The 10,164-nt window shown below is 49.4% G+C and overlaps 2 non-coding genes across 2 annotated transcripts; both read left to right on the top strand.

The window, feature by feature from the left end:
- The first annotated feature begins 2,549 nt into the window (after positions 1–2,549).
- LOC136613711 (small nucleolar RNA MBII-202) lies at positions 2,550–2,629 on the top strand. Its single transcript, XR_010790934.1, has one exon. It is a non-coding gene; the product is annotated as a small nucleolar RNA MBII-202 (small nucleolar RNA).
- Positions 2,630–9,872: 7,243 nt separating this feature from the next.
- On the top strand, positions 9,873–9,953 carry LOC136613712 (small nucleolar RNA MBII-202). The gene has a single exon (XR_010790935.1). It is a non-coding gene; the product is annotated as a small nucleolar RNA MBII-202 (small nucleolar RNA).
- Positions 9,954–10,164: the final 211 nt, after the last annotated feature.

The following is a 10,164-nucleotide window of genomic DNA, read 5'->3' as shown; positions in this document are numbered from 1 at the left end:
AAATGCTGTGTAATTGGCTGCTGAATTATCCGCTGTGGACATTCTGCAGCATGTCCGCCACACGTTAACATACCCTTAAACAGACTTTGATTTGCTATTGCAGATTAAGTGAGTGTTTTATTCAAGATACTATACTGTGCCACAGTGTGAACATGCCATATTAATCCAAATTTAGTACACAGTTGTAAGCCAAATTTCCATTAATTGAAAGGGCCAGGACAAAGAGTGACTATGATATCCATTGTGTAACGATTTTTGGTCACACATAGTAGCAAGGGAAACATTACCAAACATCTTTCAACAACTCATCACAAAGATGCAGTGGGGGCTAAAGAATCTCCAAAAAGAATGATCACATTTTTCTCAAGGTCTCTATTTGGAGGGGCAGAAGCAAAATGATCACCCTTCGAAGGTACATTAGAGTACCACACAGTTTTTCACAATCATAACTTTCAGTCCATGTACTGCATATCCAGATTGATACAAAAACTCTTTGATTCTCATGGGATCCTATTCGTTATTGACATACAATTAAACTAACTGCTGCAGTGTTTAATTAAAGGGTTCAGTTGGGGAGTTTTCCTCCTATAAACCAATATCATCAATCTCCATGTAGTACTTCAAACCAATACTTGGTCACACGACACAAGTAACAATATAACTTAAAGTTATTTGTGTCGTCCTACCAACTCCAGCCCCTATACCACCATCAACTTTGTAATAAATTAAATGAAGACTTAGTCCTATCAACTCAAGTCCCCATCCCAACCAATCAATTAATACCATCCAAACCACCCTCTTAATCAAATACCGTGACGATGTAAACCGAAGGCAAGGGACGATGGGGGGAACTTTGACTTGGATTTTTAAACTGCTGCTGTATCACTGATCTTTAGGGTTCTTATAGAACAGCTCCATCCCACAGTTTTTCACCCAGCCAATCAGCTGCTGTTAATAGGCCATCAATTTTGCTCCTCTTCTTCCCTCCATTTCTGTGCAAGCCAATCGGATACCGTCGTCGGGCCAGCTGTTACCGGAGCAGATAATCAGGGATCTTGTTAGGATGATCTCATCTGAACCTAAATTGAACTTAAGCACAAGGTGAGATACCTAACCCTCATTACTGAGGGTATATATAGTATACTTATCATTAAATGCACAGATCCAATGGCACCTTTCTGCCTAATAGTCATCAAGGCTGCATTCAGACGAACGTATATCGGCTCAGTTTTCACGCCAAGCCTATATACTTTGTCCTCGTGTGCAGGGGGGGGGGAGGATGGAAGAGCCAGGAGCAGGAACTGAGCTCCCGCCCCCTCTCTGCCTCCTCTCCGCCCCTCTGCACTATTTGCAATGGGGAGAGGCGGGCCATGGGCGTGGCTAAGTGTGGAGAATTAGCCCCACCCCCGGCCCGCCTCTCCCCATTGCAAATAGTGCAGAGGGGCGGAGAGGAGGCAGAGAGGGGGCGGGAGCTCAATTCCTACTCCTGGCTCTTCCATCCTCCCCCCCTGCAAAGGAGAACAACTTATATAGGCTCGGCGTGAAAACCGAGCCGATATACGTTCGTGGGAATGCAGCCTTACATTGGTTCCTTAGTAATGTCCGACTAACTGGTTTTGCCAATCCTAGATGGTTGGAGTCCTTTTACATTGGACTAATTCTTGACCTGGTCTAACAAGTGCCAATCCCTAAGCAGGTTGATCAACATTCATATACTTGAGTTTTACACAAGCTGAGTTTTACTGGTATGGAGATGATCATTAGTTTAATTGTTCGTTCTCACAGACCATGTGTGCATTTCTTCGCTCACACATGAAGATGTACAGGTGACCAGTGAGAAGTGCTATGCTTGCTGAATGTCAGCGATCAGCCAACAAATGAGCGTTCACTTGTTTGTTGATTGTTGTACTTCTTACATGGCCCAATTATTGGACAATCTGTGTAAAAGTACTTTACTTGCTTGGCAGGTGGGAATTGCTGTGTGCTCAGCAGTCAACAGTTGGGTCCTCCTGGGTATGTGAGTATATCCATGCATGCATACATTATAGATGGTCACTGGAGGCCTAGCCTTTATACACACACAATAGGCTGCGGTCAGATATGGGGGTTGTAAAGACTTTTTGTTCTCTCTTATAGGTAATAAGTCGCCATAACCCCCAGGGATACAAAAACTTGATTGTTGTGTAGAGACGTAGCAGAGCTAAGCAAGTTTTTCATATTAAGGCTAGGGTTACACAATGGCATAAGTCACATGACCAAAGATCGCCGTGTAACCCTTCCACTTCCATTGTCATTAATGTCAATGGGGTTTCGGCACAACTCACAAGTTCTTGCGGCCTATAACTTGCAAAAAATTATCCTCCAAGGCTGGATTTTTTTGCGATCTGCATGTGGCCCTATCCTTAATCACACAACACGTTGGTGTGCTCAGTGAATTCAGCTCTTTTCTATCAATGTATGTATCTACTCTGGAGCTGCAATCACTCTTTGAAGAGCAGATAATGGACTTTATATTGTGCATAATTTGTGTGTAGCTCCTGACAGCAACATGATGACACATTCTCAGGAATCTCTGCTTTTCTGTGATGACTACCTGGAGCCCTTTATTCTGATGGTTGTTGGAGTCAGCAATTTTAAAAGTGATTTCTCATCAGAGATCGTCATCGACGCAACAAGTCTACAGAATCCGTGCAGACCAATCTACAAAGACTGCAAACTGATCACCTTCCCACCCAAACCCACCGCTCCCAAGAAATGTTCTGTCCCAGTCTGGTTGTTCATATTATACATGTTTGTACCTGCTGTTCTATGGGGCTCATGTACCACCCTATCAAAGTGCCCTTTATATCCATAGCAATCAGAGTTCAGATATTTGGTTGCTGCAAACAACAAGATCAGTTTTTCTGATACCGATGAGCTAATATGAAGAGGTGGAAGAGTAATGATCCAGGGTAGAGATGAGCGAGCACCAAAATGCTCGGGTGCTCGTTACTCGGAACGAACTTTTCGCGATGCTCGAGGGTTCGTTTCGAATAACGAACCCCATTGAAGTCAATGGGCGACCCGAGCATTTTTGTATTTCGCTGATGCTCGCTAAGGTTTCCTTGTGTGAAAATCTGGGCAATTCAAGAAAGTGATGGGAACGACACAGCAATGGACAGGGCAGGCGAGGGGCTACATGTTGGGCTGCATCTCAAGTTCACAGGTCCCACTATTAAGCCACAATAGCGGCAAGAGTGGGGCCCCCCCCTCCCAAAAACTTTTACTTCTGAAAAGCCCTCATTAGCATGGCATACCTTAGCTAAGCACCACACTACCTCCAACAAAGCACAATCACTGCCTGCATGACACTCCACTGCCACTTCTCCTGGCTTACATGCTGCCCAACCGCCCCCCCTCCCCCCCACAGCGCACACCAAAGTGTCCCTGCGCAGCCTTCAGCTGCCCTCATGCCACGCCACACTCATGTCTATTTAGAAGTGTGTCCGCCATGAGGAGGAACCGCAGGCACACACTGCAGAGGGTTGGCACGGCTAGGCAGCGACCCTCTTTAAAAGGGGCGGGGCGATAGCCCACAATGCTGTACAGAAGCAATGAGAAATATAATCCTGTGCCACCGCCATTAGGAGCTGCACACGTGGGCATAGCAATGGGGAACCTATGTGCCACACACTATTCATTCTGTCAAGGTGTCTGCATGCCCTAGTCAGACCGCGGTTTTTAATTCATAGACACAGGCAGGTACAACTCCCTATTGTGAAGTCCCTGTGGACCGACAACATGGGTGGCTCCCTGGAACCCACCGGCGGAACATAAAAATATCCCATTGCATTGCCCATCACAGCTGAGGTAGTAATGTCATGTTTAATGCAGGTGGGCTTCGGCCCACACTGCATGCCCCAGTCAGACTGGGGTTCTTTACAAGTGGAAACAGATGCATTTATAATTCCCTGTGGACCCACAGCATGGGTGGGTGCCAGGAAGCCACCGGCGGTACATAGAAATATCCCATTGCATTGCCCAACACAGCTGAGGTAGTAATGTCGTGCTTAATGCAGGTGGGCTTCAGCCCACACTGCATGCCCCAGTCAGACTGGGGTTCTTTACAAGTGGACAGATGTAGGTTAAACTCCGTGTGCACCTACAGCATGGGTGGCTCCCTGGAACCCACCGGCGGAACATAAAAATATCCCATTGCATTGCCCATCACAGCTGAGGTAGTAATGTCATGTTTAATGCAGGTGGGCTTCGGCCCACACTGCATGCCCCAGTCAGACTGGGGTTCTTTACAAGTGGAAACAGATGCATTTATAATTCCCTGTGGACCCACAGCATGGGTGGGTGCCAGGAAGCCACCGGCGGTACATAGAAATATCCCATTGCATTGCCCAACACAGCTGAGGTAGTAATGTCGTGCTTAATGCAGGTGGGCTTCGGCCCACACTGCATGCCCCAGTCAGACTGGGGTTCTTTACAAGTGGAAACAGATGCATTTATAATTCCCTGTGGACCCACAGCATGGGTGGGTGCCAGGAAGCCACTGGCGGTACATAGAAATATCCCATTGCATTGCCCAACACAGCTGAGGTAGTAATGTCGTGCTTAATGCAGGTGGGCTTCGGCCCACACTGCATGCCCCAGTCAGACTGGGGTTCTTTACAAGTGGAAACAGATGCATTTATAATTCCCTGTGGACCCACAGCATGGGTGGGTGCCAGGAAGCCACCGGCGGTACATAGAAATATCCCATTGCATTGCCCAACACAGCTGAGGTAGTAATGTCATGCTTAATACAGGTGGGCTTCGGCCCACACTGCATGCCTCAGTCAGACTGGGGTTCTTTACAAGTGGACAGATGTAGGTTAAACTCCGTGTGCACCTACAGCATGGGTGGCTCCCTGGAACCCACCGGCGGTACATAAAAATATCCCATTGCATTGCCCAACACAGCGGATGTAACATCAGCTGTAATGCAGGTGGGCTAAAAATTCATTTGATTACACTGTAGGCGAGGGCCCACAAAAATTGCGTTATCAACAGTACTAATGTACATCCAAAAAATTGGCCATGGCCAACCAAGAGGGCAGGTGAAACCCATTAGTCGCTTTGGTTAATGTGGCTTAAGTGGTAACTAGGCCTGGAGGCAGCCCAGTTTAACGAAAAATTGGTTCAAGTTAAAGTTTCAACGCTTTTAAGAGCATTGAAACATATTAAAATTGTTTAGAAAAATTATATGAGTGAGCCTTGTGGCCCTAAGAAAAATTGCCCGTTCAGCGTGATTACGTGAGGTTTCAGGAGGAGGAGCAGGAGGAGGAGGAGGAATATTAGACACAGATTGATGAAGCAGAAATGTCCCCGTTTTGGATGGTGAGAGAGAACGTAGCTTCCATCCGCGGGTGCAGCCTACGTATTGCTTACGTATCGCTGCTGTCCGCTGGTGGAGAAGAGAAGTCTGGGGAAATCCAGGCTTTGTTCATCTTGATGAGTATTAGCCTGTCGGCACTGTCGGTTGACAGGTGGGTACGCTTATCCGTGATGATTCCCCCAGCCACACTAAACACACTCTCTGACAAGACACTAGCCGCAGGACAAGCAAGCACCTCCAGGGCATACAGCGCGAGTTCAGGCCACGTGTCCAGCTTCGACACCCAGTAGTTGTAGGGGGCAGAGGCGTCACGGAGGACGGTCGTGCGATCGGCTATGTACTCCCTCACCATCCTTTTACAGTGCTCCCGCCGACTCAGCCTTGACTGGGGAGCGGTGACACAGTCTTGCTGGGGAGCCATAATGCTGGCAAAGGCCTTGGAGAATGTTCCCCTACCTGCGCTGTACATGCTGCCTGATCTCTGCGCCTCCCCTGCTACCTGGCCTTCGGAACTGCGCCTTCTGCCACTAGCGCTGTCGGATGGGAAGTTTACCATCAGTTTGTCCACCAGCGCCCTGTGGTATAGCATCACTCTCGAACCCCTTTCCTCTTCGGGAATCAGAGTGGAAAAGTTCTCCTTATACCTTGGGTCGAGCAATGTGTACACCCAGTAATCTGTAGTGGCCAGAATGCGTGTAACGCGAGGGTCACGAGAAAGGCATCCTAACATGAAGTCCGCCATGTGTGCCAGAGTACCTGTACGCAACACATGGCTGTCCTCACTAGGAAGATCACTTTCAGGATCCTCCTCCTCTTCTTCCTCCTCAGGCCATACACGCTGAAAGGATGACAGCCCAGCAGCATCTGTACCCTCAGCAGTGGGCCAAGCTGTCTCTTCCCCCTCCTCCTCATCCTCCTCATGCTCCTCCTCCTCAACGCGCTGAGATATAGACAGGCGGGTGCTCTGACTATCCAGCGACATACTGTCTTCCCCCGGCTCTGTTTCCGAGCGCAAAGCGTCTGCCTTTATGCTTTGCAGGGAACTTCTCAAGATGCATAGCAGAGGAATGGTGACGCTAATGATTGCAGCATCGCCGCTCACCACCTGGGTAGACTCCTCAAATGTTCCAAGGACCTGACAGATGGCTGCCAACCAGGGCCACTCTTCTGTAAATAATTGAGGAGGCTGACTCCCACTGCGCCGCGCAAGTTGAAGTTGGTATTCCACTATAGCTCTACGCTGCTCATAGAGTCTGGCCAACATGTGGAGCGTAGAGTTCCACTGTGTGGGCACGTCGCACAGCAGTCGGTGCACTGGCAGATTAAACCTATGTTGCAGTGTCCGCAGGGTGGCAGCGTGCGTGTGGGATTTGCGGAAATGTGCGCAGAGCTGGCGCACCTTTCCGAGCAGGTCTGACAAGCGTGGGTAGCTTTTCAGAAAGCGCTGAACCACCAAATTAAAGACATGGGCCAGGCATGGCACGTGCGTGAGGCTGCCGAGCTGCAGAGCCGCCACCAGCTTACGGCCGTTGTCACACACGACCATGCCCGGTTGGAGGCTCAGCGGCGCAAGCCAACGGTCGGTCTGCTCTGACCTGCAGCAGTTCGTGGGCTGTGTGCCTCCTATCTCCTAAGCTGAGTAGTTTCAGCACGGCCTGCTGACGCTTGCCCACCGCTGTGCTGCCACGCCGCGTGACACCGACTGCTGGCGACGTACTGCTGACACATCTTGATTGCGAGACAGAGGTTGCGTTGGAGGAGGAGGAGGAGGAAGGTGCTTTAGTGGAGGAAGCATACACCGCCGCAGATACCACCACCGAGCTGTGGCCCGCAATTCTGGGGGTGGGTAGGACGTGAGCGGTCCCAGGCTCTGACTCTGTCCCAGCCTCCACTAAATTCACCCAATGTGCCGTCAGGGAGATATAGTGGCACTGCCCGCCTGTGCTTGTCCACGTGTCCATTGTTAAGTGGACCTTGGCAGTAACCGCGTTGGTGAGGGCGCGTACAATGTTGCGGGAGACGTGGTCGTGCAGGCCTGGGACGGCACATCGGGAAAAGTAGTGGCGACTGGGAACCGAGTAGCGCGGGGCAGCCGCCGCCATCATGCTTTTGAAAGCCTCCGTTTCCACAACTCTATACGGCAGCATCTCCAGGCTGATAAATATGGCTATGTGCACGTTTAACGCTTGAGCGTGCGGGTTTGTGGCGGCGTACTTGCGCTTGCACTCCAACACTTGCACTAGCGATGGCTGGACGGTGCGCTGAGAGACATTGGTGGATGGGGCCGAGCACAGCAGAGGTGAGGGTGTGGGTGCAGGCCAGGAGACGGTAGTGCCTGTGTCCTCAGAGGGGGGTTGGATCTCAGTGGCAGCTAGGGGCACAGGGGGAGAGGCAGTGGTGCAAACACGAGGCGTTGAACGGGCATCGTCCCACCTTGTGGGGTGCTTGGCCATCATATGCCTGCGCATGCTGTTGGTGGTGCCTCCCCAGCTGATCTTGGCGCGACAAAGGTTGCACACCACTGTTCGTCGGTCTTCAGGCGTCTCTGTGAAAAACTGCCACACCGTAGAGCACCTTGACCTGTGCAGGGTGGCATGGCGCGAGGGGGCGCTTTGGGAAACAGTTGGTGGATTATTCGGTCTGGCCCTGCCTCTACCCCTGGCCACCGCACTGGCTCGGCCTGTGCCCACACCCTCACTTGGCCCTCCGCGTCCTCGGCCGCGTCCACATCCTCTAGGCCTACCCCTACCCCTCAGCATGCTGTATTACCAGTGATTTGATTTCCCAGTCAGGAAAGACAATTGCGCAAGACTGCAGTAAACCGTAGCTGGTTGCGTCTGATTTTTGTACGTTCTCCACGCAGCACACACGTACACGGAGACCTTAGGACTGACACAGGCAGGCCAAATATCATTTCTTTTCCTTTTTTGCAAAGGGAAGGACCCACTGCGTATATTCAATGAACAATAACTTTTAGAACTGTAGTGTGGCCCTGAAAAAGTGACACACAACTTTAGTGTAGCAGAGTTATTAACTCTGGCAGAGCAGGTATTTGCCAGTCAGGAAAGACAATGGCGCAAGCCTGCAGTAAACCGTAGCTGGTTGCGTCTGATTTTTGTACGTTCTCCACGCAGCACACACGTACACGGAGACCTTAGGACTGACACAGGCAGGCCAAATATAATTAATTGAATTCGCTTTTTTGCAAAGGGAGGGCCCCACTGCGGATATTCAATGAACAATACGTTTAATAACTGTGGTGTGGCCCTGAAAAAGTGTCACAACTTTAGTGTAGCAGAGTTATTAACTCTGGCAGAGCAGGTATTTGCCAGTCAGGAAAGACAATGGCGCAAGCCTGCAGTAAACCGTAGCTGGTTGCGTCTGATTTTTGTACGTTGTCCACGCAGCACACACGTACACGGAGACCTTAGGACTGACACAGGCAGGCCAAATACAATTTCTTTTCCTTTTTTGCAAAGGGAAGGACCCACTGCGTATATTCAATGAACAATAACTTTTAGAACTGTAGTGTGGCCCTGAAAAAGTGACACACAACTTTAGTGTAGCAGAGTTATTAACTCTAGCAGAGCAGGTATTTGCCAGTTAGGAAAGACAATGGCGCAAGCCTGCAGTAAACCGTAGCTGGTTGCGTCTGATTTTTGTACGTTCTCCACGCAGCACACACGTACCCGGAGACCTTAGGACTGACACAGGCAGGCCAAATATAATTAATTGAATTCGCTTTTTTGCAAAGGGAGGGCCCCACTGCGGATATTCAATGAACAATACGTTTAATAACTGTGGTGTGGCCCTGGAAAAGTGACACACAACTTTAGTGTAGCAGAGTTATTAACTCTAGCAGAGCAGGTATTTGCCAGTCAGGAAAGACAATGGCGCAAGCCTGCAGTAAACCGTAGCTGGTTGCGTCTGATTTTTGTACGTTGTCGACGCAGCACACACGTACACGGAGACCTTAGGACTGAAAAAAAAAAAAAAAACACTGCTAGCAGCAGCCTGCACACAGGTAGATGTGGCCCTAAGAAGGACCTTTGGGGTTCTTGAAGCCTACACTGACTCCTAACGCTCTCCCTACAGCAGCACCAGCACGATAGTACTTTCCCTCAGCTAACTCACAAGGCATGTGTGGCGAGCCGCGGGAGGGGCCGACTTTTATACTTGGGTGACATCTGATCGCCCCAGCCACTCACAGCAGGGGGGTGGTATAGGGCTTGAACATCACAGGGGGAAGTTGTAATGCCTTCCCTGTCTTTCAATTGGCCAGAAAAGCGCGCTAACGTCTCAGAGAGGAAACTGAAAGTAACCGGAACACCGCGTGGTACTCGTTACGAGTAACGAGCATCCCGAACACCCTAATATTCGCACGAATATCAAGCTCGGACGAGTACGTTCGCTCATCTCTAATCCAGGGCCACTGTTCCAGCTGATTGCTCCAATTCATTCCAATTCCACTTTCTCTGTATATCTCCTTCTATGTACAGTCAGAGGATGACAACATCTCCAGAATCTCTGCATAGTTGTGATGATTTGTTTGAACCATTTGAAGCTGATGACTCCCCTATGTGTAGTCTCTACAACACCTCGTATGCTATCAATGTATTTGCCCAACTTAAGGCCACTGTCATGCTAGTTCACTGTGTAAGTCCTTACAATTTTGCAATTTTTACTACATAAAATCTTCCCAAAAGTCTTAATTTTTGGGTCTGTTTGTAATTTTTATCTGGCAAATAGATTTGTAGTTATATTTTCTTACTGATTTGCTTTCTTCTTGAATTATCAGC

Source organism: Eleutherodactylus coqui, chromosome 2, assembly GCF_035609145.1.
Source record: "Eleutherodactylus coqui strain aEleCoq1 chromosome 2, aEleCoq1.hap1, whole genome shotgun sequence".
Lineage (NCBI taxonomy): Eukaryota > Metazoa > Chordata > Amphibia > Anura > Eleutherodactylidae > Eleutherodactylus > Eleutherodactylus coqui.
Note: the sequence above shows the minus strand (reverse complement) of the source record. Positions and strands in the feature narration are given on the sequence as shown.